Source organism: Barbus barbus, assembly GCF_936440315.1.
Source record: "Barbus barbus genome assembly, chromosome: 38".
Classification (NCBI taxonomy): domain Eukaryota; kingdom Metazoa; phylum Chordata; class Actinopteri; order Cypriniformes; family Cyprinidae; genus Barbus; species Barbus barbus.
Genome location: NC_136716.1, coordinates 10,179,293 through 10,194,700, shown reverse-complemented (window position 1 = coordinate 10,194,700; position 15,408 = coordinate 10,179,293). Strand labels below are relative to the sequence as shown.

The 15,408-nt window shown below is 38.8% G+C and overlaps 2 protein-coding genes across 5 annotated transcripts in view; one reads left to right on the top strand and one right to left on the bottom strand.

Annotated features, from left to right (window-relative positions):
• The window catches only part of LOC306857670 (supervillin-like), a 133,529-nt gene that overhangs the window by 94,218 nt on the left and 23,903 nt on the right, over window positions 1–15,408 (bottom strand). For 2 of the 4 annotated variants that reach the window (XR_013783128.1, XM_079397709.1), the window contains exon 2: window positions 8,746–8,788. The exons of the other annotated variants lie outside the window; for them this stretch is intronic. The gene's annotated coding sequence lies outside the window, so the exon portion shown is untranslated. The remainder of the gene's footprint in view (window positions 1–8,745; window positions 8,789–15,408) is intronic. 4 annotated transcript variants of the gene reach the window in all.
• The window catches only part of LOC306857671 (uncharacterized protein), a 38,529-nt gene that overhangs the window by 9,359 nt on the left and 13,762 nt on the right, over window positions 1–15,408 (top strand). The window lies entirely within an intron of this gene.

The following is a 15,408-nucleotide window of genomic DNA, read 5'->3' as shown; positions in this document are numbered from 1 at the left end:
TTCAGATGAGTCATTGCTGAAACATGCTGTTTTGTCACTGTGCGCGCTGGCTGACTGAATTCTCTCATAAGAAACAACAAAGTGAAGATGTACGAATGCAAGTAAGATATTAATTTCACAGTGTGAACCGCTTTAGAGATTATTATGGCAGTTTTTGAGAGTGCTTGAACTCGCTGGACTGAAGTGAAAATGTTCTTTGATAATATAAGCTTTCTTTGCTCTCTTTTTGTACAATGAAAGTGTTATAGGCTAATTAACTTACAATGTTTTTTTTATTAATTTCACATTAAATACAAAGTCAGTCGTATTAAAAATATTTTATGGTATGACACCCATATCTGTTACTTAAGTAAAAAGACAGATTTTTATGCAAAGTTAATAGATTACACTACTAGGCTACTTTGCCCATCACTCATTATAGATCAACTAACATAGTCTATAAAGGTGCAAAATCCATTTACTTACACATATTTGAGAATTGAGATATTTATCAAGGTATCGGTCAGACAAGACCGATCAAAATCCGATATTGTGTGTATATTGTGTTATTGTTAAGCCCCACAAAAGCCACAAACGCATTATAAAACACCATAAAGTTTTCATGCACAATATTTCAAGTGTTCTTAATTTAATGTGAGGTACAGATGTTGACAAGTTGACAAACTCTTCTCGCTGCCGCGGCTGTCTGTCATCCTCCACTCAGCATTCAAACTATGTGTCGCGTACGGTTATGGCAGTCAAGATGATGAAACCATCGGCAAGATTATTAAATGTTCCTAATATTATACTTGATCTGTAAATAAAGATAAATGGTTTTGCATAAAATGACTTTATCTTGCAGGACTGTATCTTTGTGCTGTACTGCCTTCACGTGCTATCGGAAATTTCCTATTTCCCACTCATGAAGTCGTGATTATGAGCTTGTAGTATGCAAGTGCTTTAATGTCGGAAACAATAAAATGTAGCATCCCATTGGTTGACAATCATATAAACATTCGCCGTGCTACATGCAGTTTGCTGACAATTCTGGGATTTCGGTCAAATACATGCTTATTTCACTGCTTAAAAAAAAAAACATACAATATGCTTCAAATGATCGTTCATATCTAGCCTAAAAATACACTACTTTAGTGACAAGACAAAGGGATGTAGTTTTTTGTGAGAACAGCATTGACAGCAGCAATGGTTGTCCCCACCACCATGTTTAAAGTTCATGACCCGCCCAACTCGGAAACTCTAGTATCACAATTAATGTGCATTCAAGATTCAAGATTTTTTTATTTGTCACATACACAATTATACAGGGTATAACCAGCAGTGAAATGTAGGTCAGGTCCGCTCCAAGGACAGTGCAATTATAAAGTATACAGATATTAAGAAAAGAAAAGTAGAAAAAATAAGAGAATAAAATAAAATAAAAGATAAAAAATATAAATATAAATGTGCAGGTCAGTATGTTGTTGACTTAAATAGTAATAAGAGGAATGTGCAAAAAGAATGTGCAAAAAGTTGTCCAGGGTATTTAAATAGCAGCAATATGAGGTAGAGAAAAATTATGAATAGCTATTGATATGGTGATATTACATGGAGTCATGTGATGTTATGACACAGAGTTAGAGTTTAGGAGCCTGATGGCCTGGGGGAAGAAGCTCCTTCTAAGTCTCTCAGTTTTTGCCATTAGGCTACGGAAGCGCTTACCAGATGGAAGCAAAGTGAATAGACGTTACCAGATTTGAGTCCTTGATAATTTGTTTAATAAGTTTGAGGTAGATGTCCTGCAGAGAGGGGAGAGCAGACCCTGAGATGCGCTCAGCTAAGCGCACAACTCTCTGTAGTGCTTTGCAGTCCTGATTTGAGCTGTTTCCATACCACACTGAGATGCACTGAGTCAATACACTTTCTATGGTCCCCGAATAGAAAGTTTTCAGGATTGCTGGTGAGACCCTGAATTTCCTCAGCTGTCGCAGATGGTACAGTCTTTGCCTGGCTTTCTTAACCTGTGTTTGGATGTGTGTAGTCCAAGTCAGGTTCTCGGAGATGTTTACACCGAGGTACTTGAAGCTACTCACTCTCTCCACAGGGGTCCCACTGATCATAAGAGGAGTGTAGGGCTGCTGCTGTCTCTTCCTAAAGTCCATGATCAGCTCTTTAGTTTTGCTCACATTCAGAGAGAGACAGTTGTCCTGGCACCATGATGTGAGTCTCTCCACCTCATCCAAGTATGCGGTCTCATCGTTGTTGGAGATGAGGCCCAGAACCACAGAATCATCAGCGAATTTGACAATAGATGTGGAGCTGTGAGAGGAAACGCAGTCATGCGTGTTGAGAGAGTAGAGCAGGGGACTCAGGACACAGCCCTGTGGGGCTCCTACGTTCAGGGTGATGGAGTTTGAGGTGAACTGGCCAACTTTCACCACTTGAGGTCTGCCGGTGAGGAAGTCTTGAATCTGCCGCCGTTGCAATCGAAGCGGCCGAAGAGGATGTTTAACTCGTCGGCCAGCAACGGATCTGCTCTCACCTCTGCGGAGGGTTTGTTTCCAAAGGCACAGATGGTCCTCAGTCCCTGCCACATCCGTCATCCAGCTCAACCGAGTCATTGAGCTGGAAATGAGACTCAACTCTCTCTCTGTATCGGTGTTTAGCAGCTCTTACTGCGCGTCGGAGAGCATAGCACGATGCTTTGTACTTGCGCATATTCCCGGTCAGGAAAGAGCCTCATTATAAGCTGCAGTGCGTCTGTTAACCGCAGCACGGATTGATCTGTCCACCCACGGTTTCTGATTGGAGAATGTCCTTACAGTTGTTTCTGTAGCTTGCTCGGTTAGCGTGTTTACAAAGCTTAATGCCACATCCGTGACGTCAGATGAACTCGCCCGGAACATGTCCCAGTCGACGTCATCAAGAGCCGCCTGCAGCATAGCCTCTGAGTGGGAGGACCAGCGCGTCACTACTCTCTGCACCGGAGGTTCCTGAACGAGCCTTTGTGTGCATTCCGGTGTTAGAAAAATGGCGGCATGGTCCGATTTGCCAAAAGCCGGAAGTGAGCGGGCTTTGTAGGCATTCTTGAACTGAGTGTAGCAATGATCCAGTGTGTTTGGTCCTCTAGTTGGACAGGATACATGTTGATAAAAGTTCGGCATGACCTGCTTGAGATTGGCTTTGTTAAAGTCTCCCACGATGAAGGCAGCGTCAGGATGTTTGTTGATGTAGCTGCTGAGCAACAATGATCGATGAAAACTACCAGGGCAGATAAAATGGGCGGCAAATAATGGAAAGATGTTCCAGATGAGGCGAGCAGGAACACGACAGAATGGAGATATTCCTGGGATCACACCATTTCTTGTTAATCATGAAACACACTCCTCCACCCCTGGATTTACCGGCCTCTGCTGTTCTGTCCGTCCGAAAAACAGAGAAGTTCTCACTTGGCATTACAGCAGTGTCCGGGACCATGGACGAAAGCCACGTTTCTGACAAACAAAGGATGTTGCAGTCCCTTATGTCCCGTTGGAAACTAATCCTGGCTCTAAGATCGTCCATCTTATTCTCCAAGGATTGGACATTAGCGAGTAGAATGCTCGGGAGGGGAGGACTGTGAGCCCTTTTCCGGAGTCTATCTCGAATCCCAGCGCGTTTCCCGCTGTGTTTCTTGATCCGTCGCCTCGGGGGGATATTGTTCATCTCCGCGTTCCGAAGAATCTCCAGAGGCCATGAAGGATTCCTGGATAAAGTGTCCTGAAACAGGTTGGTGTAGCGGTTTCCAATGTCCAAAAGCGTTTCTATGTTGTAGGTGATCAGTGCCGAACACAGCGGCGCCATTTTCTTTTTTTCCCATGCCACATCGTAATTCATGCCATATCGTAATTACTGTAATTACGAGATACCGAGTTGTAAAAAGCGCTCACGTCCTAGTAGAAGTCATAATTACAACTTGTGAATTGGGAGTTTTCAGAGAGCTACGACTTGTACCATGTGACCGCTGTACCTCACACGGAATCAGAGAAAAATGGCGGCGCTTTCAAAGAAAGCAATTACTGCTCTAAAAAGGGGGATATGGATACATATATAGATACTATAATATAAAAACATTATGTAAGTGTTCATACTGTTATTATTTTGTTGTTTGTTTAGGTTAGCAATAACACATTTATTGCCATCATTAATAACAACAACAAACAAACAGAAATTATTTTTACCTGACACACTTTCCGTGTTCTGCAATATTTAGCAGTAGCATACAAATGTAATGTTTACAGTGTTTTACAGCTGCCAGCAACATTCTTTCACGCGGTCGCAGGTTCATTTTGTTGACTGTCGCTATAGAAACGGACAATCCCCAGTCCGAGGAAGTGAACAGCACCGAGTTGAAAGTCACGTGCTATCATCTGGGAATTGCTGTATTTACAACATGGCGTGAATGCAGCATTATTAAATTACTGTTAAAAGAAAAGGCTCAATAAACTAATCGCACAGATTTAATACACTATACATTAAAATCTCTTCACTTTGTTCTTTGAACCTTTCTATGCGGACTTGCGGAGAGCTGTGACTCCGTGTTGCTTCAAGCACATTATTCTGCGCACAAAATACGCATAAGCGCTTTGTGTCTGGGCGCCAGTAGCCCCTCACTGCAGAACAAAGATCCAGGGGGCGTGGTTGGATCCACATCTAGGGGGTGGAGATGATAGGTTTAGGGGTGGAGATGGGTAGGTTTAGGGGTTGAGATGCGTAGGTTTAAGCATCAGGTGGTGGAGACGGGTAGGTTTAGGTATATGTAAGGTGGGAGGAGTTCCAACCTTTCGTATCATAATACTTTTGCACAATGAAAGAGGCTATTAATAATTTCTTGTTCCTGCCTCATTATTGTGCTATACATTTAAAATAAATTTCTTCTAATTTTACAGTATATATTTATATATAAATATTACTTGTTTTTCATGAATGTATTTTACAACGATACAAAGAGCAATGTATATCATTTTACAGTATCATTTTATATTTAGTCCTACACTTATTCACTTTTATTTGTTCCCCACTAATGTTTTTTCCCCCGCTAATTTTAGATTTTATAAAATTTTGCACTCATGATTTTTCTACAGTAACTTTTGTTACAGAATTATCCAATAACCTGGTTTATAATAGTATTTTTTGTCATAGATTATAATTATATATGCATACATTTATTGTTTTTCTTTACAATAAAGTTGTCTATATAGTAGATTGTGTGTAACACAAAAAAGTCATGATCAGGTCAACACACATTGAGGTATAAAATTCAACACTGATTAAAAAAAACTGCCCAGGTATGGGATCGATATCGGTATCGACAGATACTCAGAATTTTTGGTATTGGATCGGGATCGGTTCTGAAAAAGTGGTATAGAGCCACCCCTAACATAAATGAGATCTGAAGAGTTGCAATACACAGTGGCTACATTTACATGCAACCAAATAATCCATTTGCAATCGGATTGACGCTCAATCGGACTGAAAAGCCTTCATGTAAACACCTTAATCAATCCAATTGAGCTCGATCGGAATGAAATTTCGATCAGATTGAAGGGGGTGGTTTATTCCTTGACATATAAATGCAAACATCAACCCGATCGCTTTATTTAGCGTTCATGTAAACGCTACATTCAGATTCATCAGTCGGAATGAATTCAGTCAGATTGAACCAAAAATTGTGCATGGAAACGTAGCCAGTGTGGACACATGTGGTTCAGGCTAATGGTTTGATACTGAAAATATTTAAACATTTTATGTGTTTCAATCAATATTTCTCACAATTTCATGAATTTATCTCACTGTGTCTGCATGCATTCTATCTCTGAGCTTGTTGCAGAAGTTATCTTAGAAGGCAGCATAATCATGCTACCTACATTCTGAAACAGACCTTCATGTCGGGACTGCACCTATGCTGCATTAAAAATACTCCAAATAGGCCAATGATCAGGTGTTGCAACAGTCATGGGTCTGTGAAATCCATTCCCATAGAATACAACCATGACCAAAGGTAGGCATCACACAAGAACACACAAGTCCTTCACCACAGATTTGTTTTCAACTTAAATGCATTCAAATTCCAAATCTACATGCCTATACATGTCAGAATGAAGCAATTAGAATCATATCTGTGTGTGTGCATGTCTGTAAACACAACAGATGGTTGTGTTGTGTGGGTGATGGATGTATTGTATGGTTATTGCTATTAAAGACAAAGAATTGAGGCCTGATGTTTGTCTTAGTGGGTGTTTGGGGGGACAAAGGAAAGTTAGCATGGCCCTCCTGGATTCCTTCTGTGGGGCGCAAGGGTTAACGGGCCACATCTGGGACCTCGCATTTAATAGCTTCCAAACAGAGCAAGGCTGAGAAGGAGAAAGGCAGACAGAAACAAACTGGATGAATTAGGGTAACGATAACTGAAAGGAAAAGAATGAGTTTGTACACGAGAGAAAATGAAAACAATATTGATAGAGAGGAAATATTTAATACTAATTAATTAAATGATCATGGGACAAAGGGAAAGGCAGATGGGAGGAGGGTGCTGAATGACTGGGGTAGAGGAACAAGGTAATAGCAGAATAACATCATCGTGAGAGTTGTTGTAGTTTCCCATGACTAGGGTGAGCATCACAAATATGCCCCACTGTGCCCATAGCTTGACGGGTAGCACACTAGAGCTGAAAATCATAATAATTTTCTAATGATCCTTAAGACATTGATTAGCATGCTCAGGTGTGTTTGGTTAGGGTTAGAGCTAAACTCTGCAGGAAAGTGGATCTCGCGAGCCAGATTAGAGCATCCCTACTCTAGATTTTTGTTTATTTTCAAAGCCTTCTACATAATATGGGTAGTATTTGCCTCTTAAAACTAAAGGCAAACATGTATGCTGATAGACAAATGTATTAAACAAAATGCAATGAGATGCACATATACAGTACCTCAGCACACATTTCTCAACCATGGTGAGGATCAACAAATTTTAAATCAGTAAAAATATTAATATCCACATTAGAGCTAACTGGCAGTGACAACAGCAGCATAAATTAAGCCATTACAATTTAAAACAATAATAATATTTTAATAATAATTAACAAAATGTTTTCAAGCTGCAATGCATGATGGGAACATGTGCAATTTTGTTCAATGTAAAATTGTTTGTTCAGATGACTCAATTTGAAAAGTTGGGAGAACATTTGCATGTGTTGTGAACAAATACTTCTAAGGCAAACAAAAAACTTTTGCTAGCGACATGTTTAGAGTATTTTTGTTCACACAAAAAATTAAACTGACTTCTAAAAATTATTTGTTCAGGTTATTTTTTTTTACATTGGTTAGTAGAACTTTTCAAAAGTTGGATTTTTACAGTGTACTTTTTCTACATAAAAAGTTTATTTTGCGCATGTTATTGTTGTTAATAAAATAAATTTTGTAAGCTTCTCAACTCAAGCTTAGTGCTTTACTGTCAAAAGTGTATAAACATGAAATAAACATGTAATATTATTAGTAACTGCACTTAATATATATATATATATATATATATATATATATATATATATCCGGAATTTATACTGTAGGGATGGTCATTTATTGAAACTCAAATTTTTGACTCAGATTTTTGACTTTCATGAGCTGTAAGGTCTTATCATCAAAATCAAAACAAAAAACTTTTTAAATGTTTTACTTTACATGTAATTAATCTAAAAAACTATGGACGTTTCACTTTTTGAAATAAGTTACCAAAAGAAACTTTTTCACAATATTCTAATTTGAGATGCACCTGTATATACAGTGGTGTGAAAAAGTGTTGGCCCCTTTCCTGATTTTTTTTTTTTTTTTTTTGCATGTTTGTCACACTTTAATGTTTCAGATCATCAAACTAATTTAAATATTAATCAAAAGATAACAAGTAAACACAACATGCAGTTTTTAAATGAAGGGGTGTTTTTATGAAGGGAAAACAAAATCCAAACCCACATGGCCCTACGTGAAAAAGTATTTGCCTTGGGTTCTGCAGCAGGACAATGATCCTAAACACACCAGCAAATCCACCTCTGAATGGCCTAGTCAAAGTCCTGACCTGAATCCTATTGAGATGCTGTGGCATGACCTTAAAAAGGTGGTTCATGCTCGAAAACCCTCCAATGTGGCTGAATTACAACAATTCTGCCAAGATGAGTGGGCCAAAATTCCTCCACAGCGCTGTAACAGACTCATTGCAAGTTATCGCAAACGATTGATTGCATTTGTTGCTGCTAAGGGTGGCCCAACCAGTTATTAGGTTTAGGGGGCAAGCACTTTTTCACACAGGGCCATGTAGGTTTGGATTTTGTTTTCCCTTCATAATAAAAAGCTTCATTCAAAAACTGCATGTTGTGTGTACTTGTGTTATCTTTGATTAATATTTAAAATTGTTTGATGATCTGAAACATTAAAGTGTGACAAACATGCAAAAAAATAAATCAGGAAGGGGGCCAACATTTTTTCACACCACTGTATATAAAATATACAATTTGCCGCTGGCTCTGATGTGTAGTGTTTAAACATTAGATATAATTTGTTTTGGGTAAATCTAACAGGCAGTCTTTGGTCTCTTTAATCTATTATTTGTTCCAAAGCAAATAGATTTGTCATATAGAATAAGTCACTTTGCTCACAGCTGACTGGTCCAGTTTGGGTTTGCGATCTCTAACCCAGAATAAAACCTGCTCTTGAGCAGGGTAACTGTGTAGCATAACTTACCTTAGTGAAGAATACCGCTCAAAACCAACCCAGCTTCTTGAAGCTGAAAACAAAAACAAACAAAAACAAGTTTTGAGTTTGCTCAAACTAAAGAGTTTGCTTGGAACAGTGAGCACCACAGAGAGAACTACCGGGATGAAAGTATTCAGATTGCATGAACAATGTTGAAGATCCACACAGATGGCTGTATGTGAATAAATAGTCACTATTAGTATATACCGCAAAGGCAAAGTAAGAGTGTCACTTTTCATGCTGACATAATAATATTGTTGTCAAAGCTTAGTTAACCCTTCACAAAGAGCTTTACTGACAGGCGATCTGAACAATCATAACGATGAATCCACCATCTTGTTCGACAAACAAATCATATAGGAGATTAGATTAACTTCGGAGAACTTAAACTTGAAAAATGGCGTGTACTGGCATCTTTCCAGGGTTCAAATAAAATATGTTAATTTCAAGTAAATATGAAAATACGATCGGTTCACATGTGCCGCTTGAACTGAGGTGCTACAGCAGTCTGTCATGACACATTAAAGAGCCACAAAACAGTATTGTTTGAATTTCATAAATGACCAAATCTGAAAGCTCAGACCTTGTTTCATAACAGAAGTAACCTGTTCTGTCTTGTCTGTTTCCTCTTTGCTCCACGATGTACTTTTCACTGCATGAGAACATGTGTAGTGTGAGAGCGGCATGGTTTGTCAGGGATAGCAACAGCAACTGATGAGGGTGGGTTTTTGTGAAGGGTCAATTCACTGTGCTGTTTTCTTTTCCTACAGAAACTTTTTTGCAAGTAGTCTGTTTTATTCAAACAATTATGAACATTTTTGCATTTAGATACAGAAGAACTTTGCCTGTTGAATATTAAAAACAAATGAACAAACAAAAAATCTGGATCGCCATGTCTGCCATGCAAATCAACTGTTCTTGTTCATCTCCAGACTGGATCTCTTCTTTCCACTTTCCCTAATTGCATATTCAATTATTAGATCTGTCAGCATTAATATTTTTATACTTAGATTTTTTGGGGGAGATCAAACTGTAACACCGTGTGTTTTTGTCCTAACCACCCATGACAGCGACACGTGACCATAAGCGACGCGGAATTTAATTTTCTGCGATGTCGCGGCAGGAACAACATACAAAATATGACAGTGATAATCTCAGGTAATGATTATGTGCTTTATTCGATGTTAAAAGTGTCTAATGTGAGTTTGAATATTATTTTGCATGAGGTTTATAGCCATAGTGAAAGAACAATAGATATTTTACCTCAGATCTTGAAAATAAATTAGAGCGAACTTACGTTAAAACTGTGAACTCACTGCAAACCAACATCCATAAAGATGGTATCACTCACTCAAAACTGTTCAGTCCATTCACATTTGAATCATCTATTTTCCGTGTCCACTTTTCTTTACTTCACACTTGGCATGTTATTGCTGTCACAGTACACTGGACGCGACAAAGTAGGGCTGCACGATTAAATCGAATACGGTTTCCATGCACATTTTGTCAGTAAAGCCGGTTCTGTAATCAGCAGTAAATCTCCATCAACTGCTTTCAGATGGAGCAGCATTTACTGCACAGAGCCGTAGTTCACTAACATGTAACGCCAAAAAAATAAATATTCGCAGACAGTTTACAAATAAGTTTATTAGAAAGGCATTATCCAATGAGTACTTCCCCAGTCAATTTAAAAGAAAATATGTTCTTCAAGAATTTAATGAAGAAGAGGCAAAGAAAATAAGAAAGCGATATTTATCATATCCAATACTTCCTAAGGCCAAAGAAGTGACATTCAAAATTCTAAATGATATTTATCCATCTAATGACTTTTGCATGAAAGATTTAATTGGGAAAATAATTAATGCGGGTTCTGTGAGAAAGACACTGAAACTGTAGAACATATGTTTTTCCAATGTGAACTTGTACAAAACTTTTGGCTTGAATTTCAAAACTGGCTTCATTCTAAACATATATCAATGCACCCTTTGACTGTGGTCTCAATTCAAGTTGGAGTACTGTTGAAAGATAAGAACATAGACTTTTTGATAAATAACTTAATTATTTTGTGCAAACACTTTATTCACAGATGTAAATATTTAAAGGTTAAGCCCCACTTCAGTGGATGGAAGAATGAACTAAAGATATTTGCTAAGTCTCTTTATTACATGAAGGACAGAAACGCCCAGAAACTCTTATATAATTTGAACTTATTTTTGTTGATAGAATGAGACCCACACCCTTCTTTTTTCTTTGTTCCTATTTTATTTATTTTTTTCTTGTTTTTCTTTTTCAAATTACTGTATCAACACTAATAACTTGTGTTTAGTTGTTGAAATGTGCCGTTAAAGTTTATATTTTAATTGTATGCCTTAATAAAAAAAAACTTCGGGGTGTATTTGGAGTTTCTGCACGAAAGCGCCCTCTGGCAATTCGGATGAAGATTTACTGCTGATCACAGAACCGTGCTTCACTGAAAAATACGGATGACAATCACAGCTTCTACCTAATCGCAATTTCGATTTCACTTCGATTTATAGTGCAGCCCTGCTATGACAAAGCATTGCAAATCATTTGAACTGTGTGTCAGTTCATCATAAATAGAACACGGCATCAGTTTACTGTTGGGATTTGTAGTGCCGCACCGCATCCAGTGTAGACAGCATCACTGATTATGATAAGTTCTATTGTATTTTGTTACGTCACGCCGCTCGCGTCCAGTGTAGACATGATGTAAATTAATGTTGCTTTCTGATGCTGCGCTTGAATTTTCATGCCACATTATTTGAAATTAGCGCGGGGCTACTGTAGGCCTATATTGATATTAACTGTATTGCCCCATTCCATACTGTTTTTAAAAAATATATTTATAGCTCATACAAACTCGATATACCATCCAGACCTACGCTCCACTCCAAAACACTGAGTGCATATATTTATGTAACTAATTTAAATCCTAAATTTGATTATTGCACTAAGCCATATCGTGATTTTGACTTTAATTAGATTAAATTCAGTTTGATAATTAACTTCTACAAGACCCAAAGGTAACATTCTTCAGGAAAGGAAGAGGATGCAATGAAGGACTCAACAGCAGACAGGTCTTGAAATACCATAAACAGTTCACACACTGCATGGCACAGAATCCGACATGCCCAGTGAAACATGTCTTTTAAACAGTGAGAGTGTGGCTGTGCAGTAAGTGTGGGTTCACGGGTCAGGTGACAGGCCGTGTGGAGACTAGGCACAGTGTGCATCGTCAAAGTGTATTTCCCATAACATTATCCAACAACTGCATGTGCTAAGCTGTGACCAACACTGCTCTACTAGGAAGCATGTGTTTAATAAGAGTCATGTGTGACCTGCACATACTATCTGTCAGTAATGCACCATCACTTTATTTGAAATCAAAAAGACTTTACAAAACATGAACTTAATGACTCCTTCATGAATAAAAACTTATAATATTTTATTATTATTATTGTTATTTTATTTTATTATTTTCTTCACACACACACACGCATATGTATGAATACGTGTGTGTGTGTAAAACATTGATAGCTATAGCCTAGTAGTTGCTTTGGATAACACCATCTGCCACAGCTCCCACATACAGAATGACAGACAGTCCTCTCTTTCCTCCACTGTTTTTCCACAAAGCTAGATTTACTCATAGAGAAAGAACAAACTCATGCAACGCAAACAGTGCTAACCTGACAGATTTCGTCACACAAGTCAGACATAATGGCACCAATCCAGTCTGTTAAATTTGTGAATATAAAGAAGCAATGTCTTAAACTGAACAGTGAACCTGCACTTGCCTAAAAAGAGGTTTAACAACATTTTCCTCTCAAACTAAATATAAACCACATGAACATCCACCCAGAAAGGCTGCAATCACATACTACAAAGGAAGACACTGGCTGACCATCCTGTCCCTGTAGGGTACTGTCCTGTTCGCTACAATCCCTGATTAATCAGGCATAATGGGGAAAAGGAAAATTAAAATAAAAAAAATAAGTACAAACTCAAAGTGGCTTTCACCTCATTAGGCAATACTGATTCTGTGTTCCTGTTTATTTCTCTGAGCTATTGCAAACATATTCCTGTCAGATTATCTTCTAGTGGACAAGCACACAGAGATGTCATAATGAATTGGCATGGCCATAATGGGATGATTAAATTATCTGAAGACTGTTATGAAAATGAATGTTAAAAATAAAAATATGGCTATGAAAACATGAACACATGATTAGAACATTGTTAGATTATGATCATGATGCAGCAATGTTATTAAAGAAGAAGCATCTAAAAAAAGAATAGCTGCCTAAGGTGAAGCTGACTTTATGCCAATAAACTGAAACCCGTTCTATGACACTTCCTATGATATTAATTAGATAACTTAGATACATAACAGACATAACATTGCAAATCTGCACAAAAGGATACATATGCCACTGAACTTTAAGTAACGCGTTGTAGCGAGAGAGAGTGAGATGCATATTGCCAGTCAACTTTAAAGGTGCAATAGGAGATCTCGGAAAATGCTAACTTTAGTCTGATAGCACTGAAAGCGAATGTCCCACCCTCCCTGCAATCGCCGTCCAAAGCCACACCCCCTGAACGCACATATGCTCAAAGAGCAGAATACCAGAGACAACATTAAAGTACTACAATAGGCTACATAAACGGTTTCCAATTGCCAGGGGCGGACTTAACCAATAAGCGAGGTAAGCGGCCGCTTAGGGCCCCGGGGAATCAGGGGGCCCCTTCTGATATTGCCAAAACATATTTGCAGCATTGAGCAATGTAGCCGTTCACAGACAAATCCATCGATTTCTTTAACGCAGTGACCAGAAGTGTTTAAGTTAGAATCGATCAAAATGCTGAGTTTTTGTCAAGTGCTGAGTTCTGCAAGGTCGGGAATCATCTCATTATAACAAAGTGTAGATGTAAATAAGAGATTCATTGTGCAGTGTAGAGGTTTTTAACGGAACGTTGTGAGATCACATTAAATTGAAGTGAGTGACAGCTATAGTGATTATAAGGGAGCGCTCTTTGTGCGCATTCTAGGCTGACTGTCTCAGAACAGAGATATTCACCTCAGTAAAGAAAGTATTGTGTTTCAAGTCACAATTTTATTTATCTTGATGTTTCAAAATTACTCTCTTGTGTGCTTCTCCTAGGCGCACTGGCACGAACTGCCGCGTACTCATATAATGCACGAATGCAATGACTGGAGATTTTCCCATAATAATAGGTTTCATTTCCGATTTGTTTCTCGGCAAACCCTACAGTATGCCTTCAGGTCACTTGGAATATGGAATGAGTTGCCTGGCACTGCGAAGTGGACATCACCAGATATTCCGCCATGATTCCAGTTCAAAGCGAGCGTATATGTTCCATACAAAGGGCATTAAAGTGTGCGAGATGTGAATTTAAATTGTATTTATTTACAGAGGTATATTTTGTCACACTTCTCGTTTCACAAGTTTCGTCTGTGTGTGAAGACGCTGCGCAGTGCAAATCCATGAGTGAATGTTCCGAAGTGAAATAAACTTCAATGGATTTTCCCTGCTCAGAGAGTAGGGAGCAATGAACACTGTATAGGGACCATGTCAATCGAAACACAATTCATGCACGTAGCTCTCGTCTAACAAGCTGGTTATCTGAATCAGGTGTGTTAACTAAGCGAGACATGTAAAATATGCAGAGACAGGGGGCACGAGGACTGGAATTGGGAACACCTAGGCTACATCATGTGTCATTCACCGGTGAGAAAACTTTATAGCACAGTTAGTAAAAGTACTACAATACCAGGAAGGAAGATTGGGTTGTTGATGTTTGTCTGTCTTTCTCGCTCTGTCTGCACAGCGTGCATGAACCGCTGATGACGTATCGTGTCTGCGTGAACAGGGTGCACAGAGGTTGTAACAGTTCTCAGTAAAGCGTGGGAACTACACAATTTAAACAAGAGGAGAACGAACGAGTGAATCACGGAATAATCACAATATAAGTCCAATATTCAAAACCAGTGTATTATGCATATAATATAACCGTAAATACTCCCAAATAAAACTACAAAAATCTCTCAGTGAGTGTGTGCGTGTGTAATGTCTCTCAAAGTCCCAGCCGGATATCATATATAAAAAAGAAAAAGAAAAAGAGTTCGGATCGGTCTCACCAGTAATGTCTATATTCCAGGAGCGCAAATCCACCCAGCGCTAGCGTTTCAAATGTCATTCGAGGCAAGTATTCCATAAACGGCTCCACAGAAGAGGAAAAAATGAAAACATCGCCAACGCGTTGGATAATCCTCTTAATCCATCCTTCGGAAACGTCAAAGAGAGTAGTGAGCGACGCCCCTCGCCACGCCCGAATCCTGGCTTCCTATGAAGAGTATTCCACACCTTCCACCTTCCCGCTAGGATGACGACACATCACGTGCCGACGAGCTGAATCTCGCGATAATGGTTCGGAGTCAAACACAGCAATACAAAGGGAAAATGATACCCAGGAGAAAGCAATATAGATATAATTAACAGCCCCGTCCTTATTGGAACCTGCAACTATAAATAAACTTCCATTTATGTGGCCGCGCTACATAGATTCCCCTCCCCAGCCAACGATATTGGAGGCGAACGTCCGTACCAG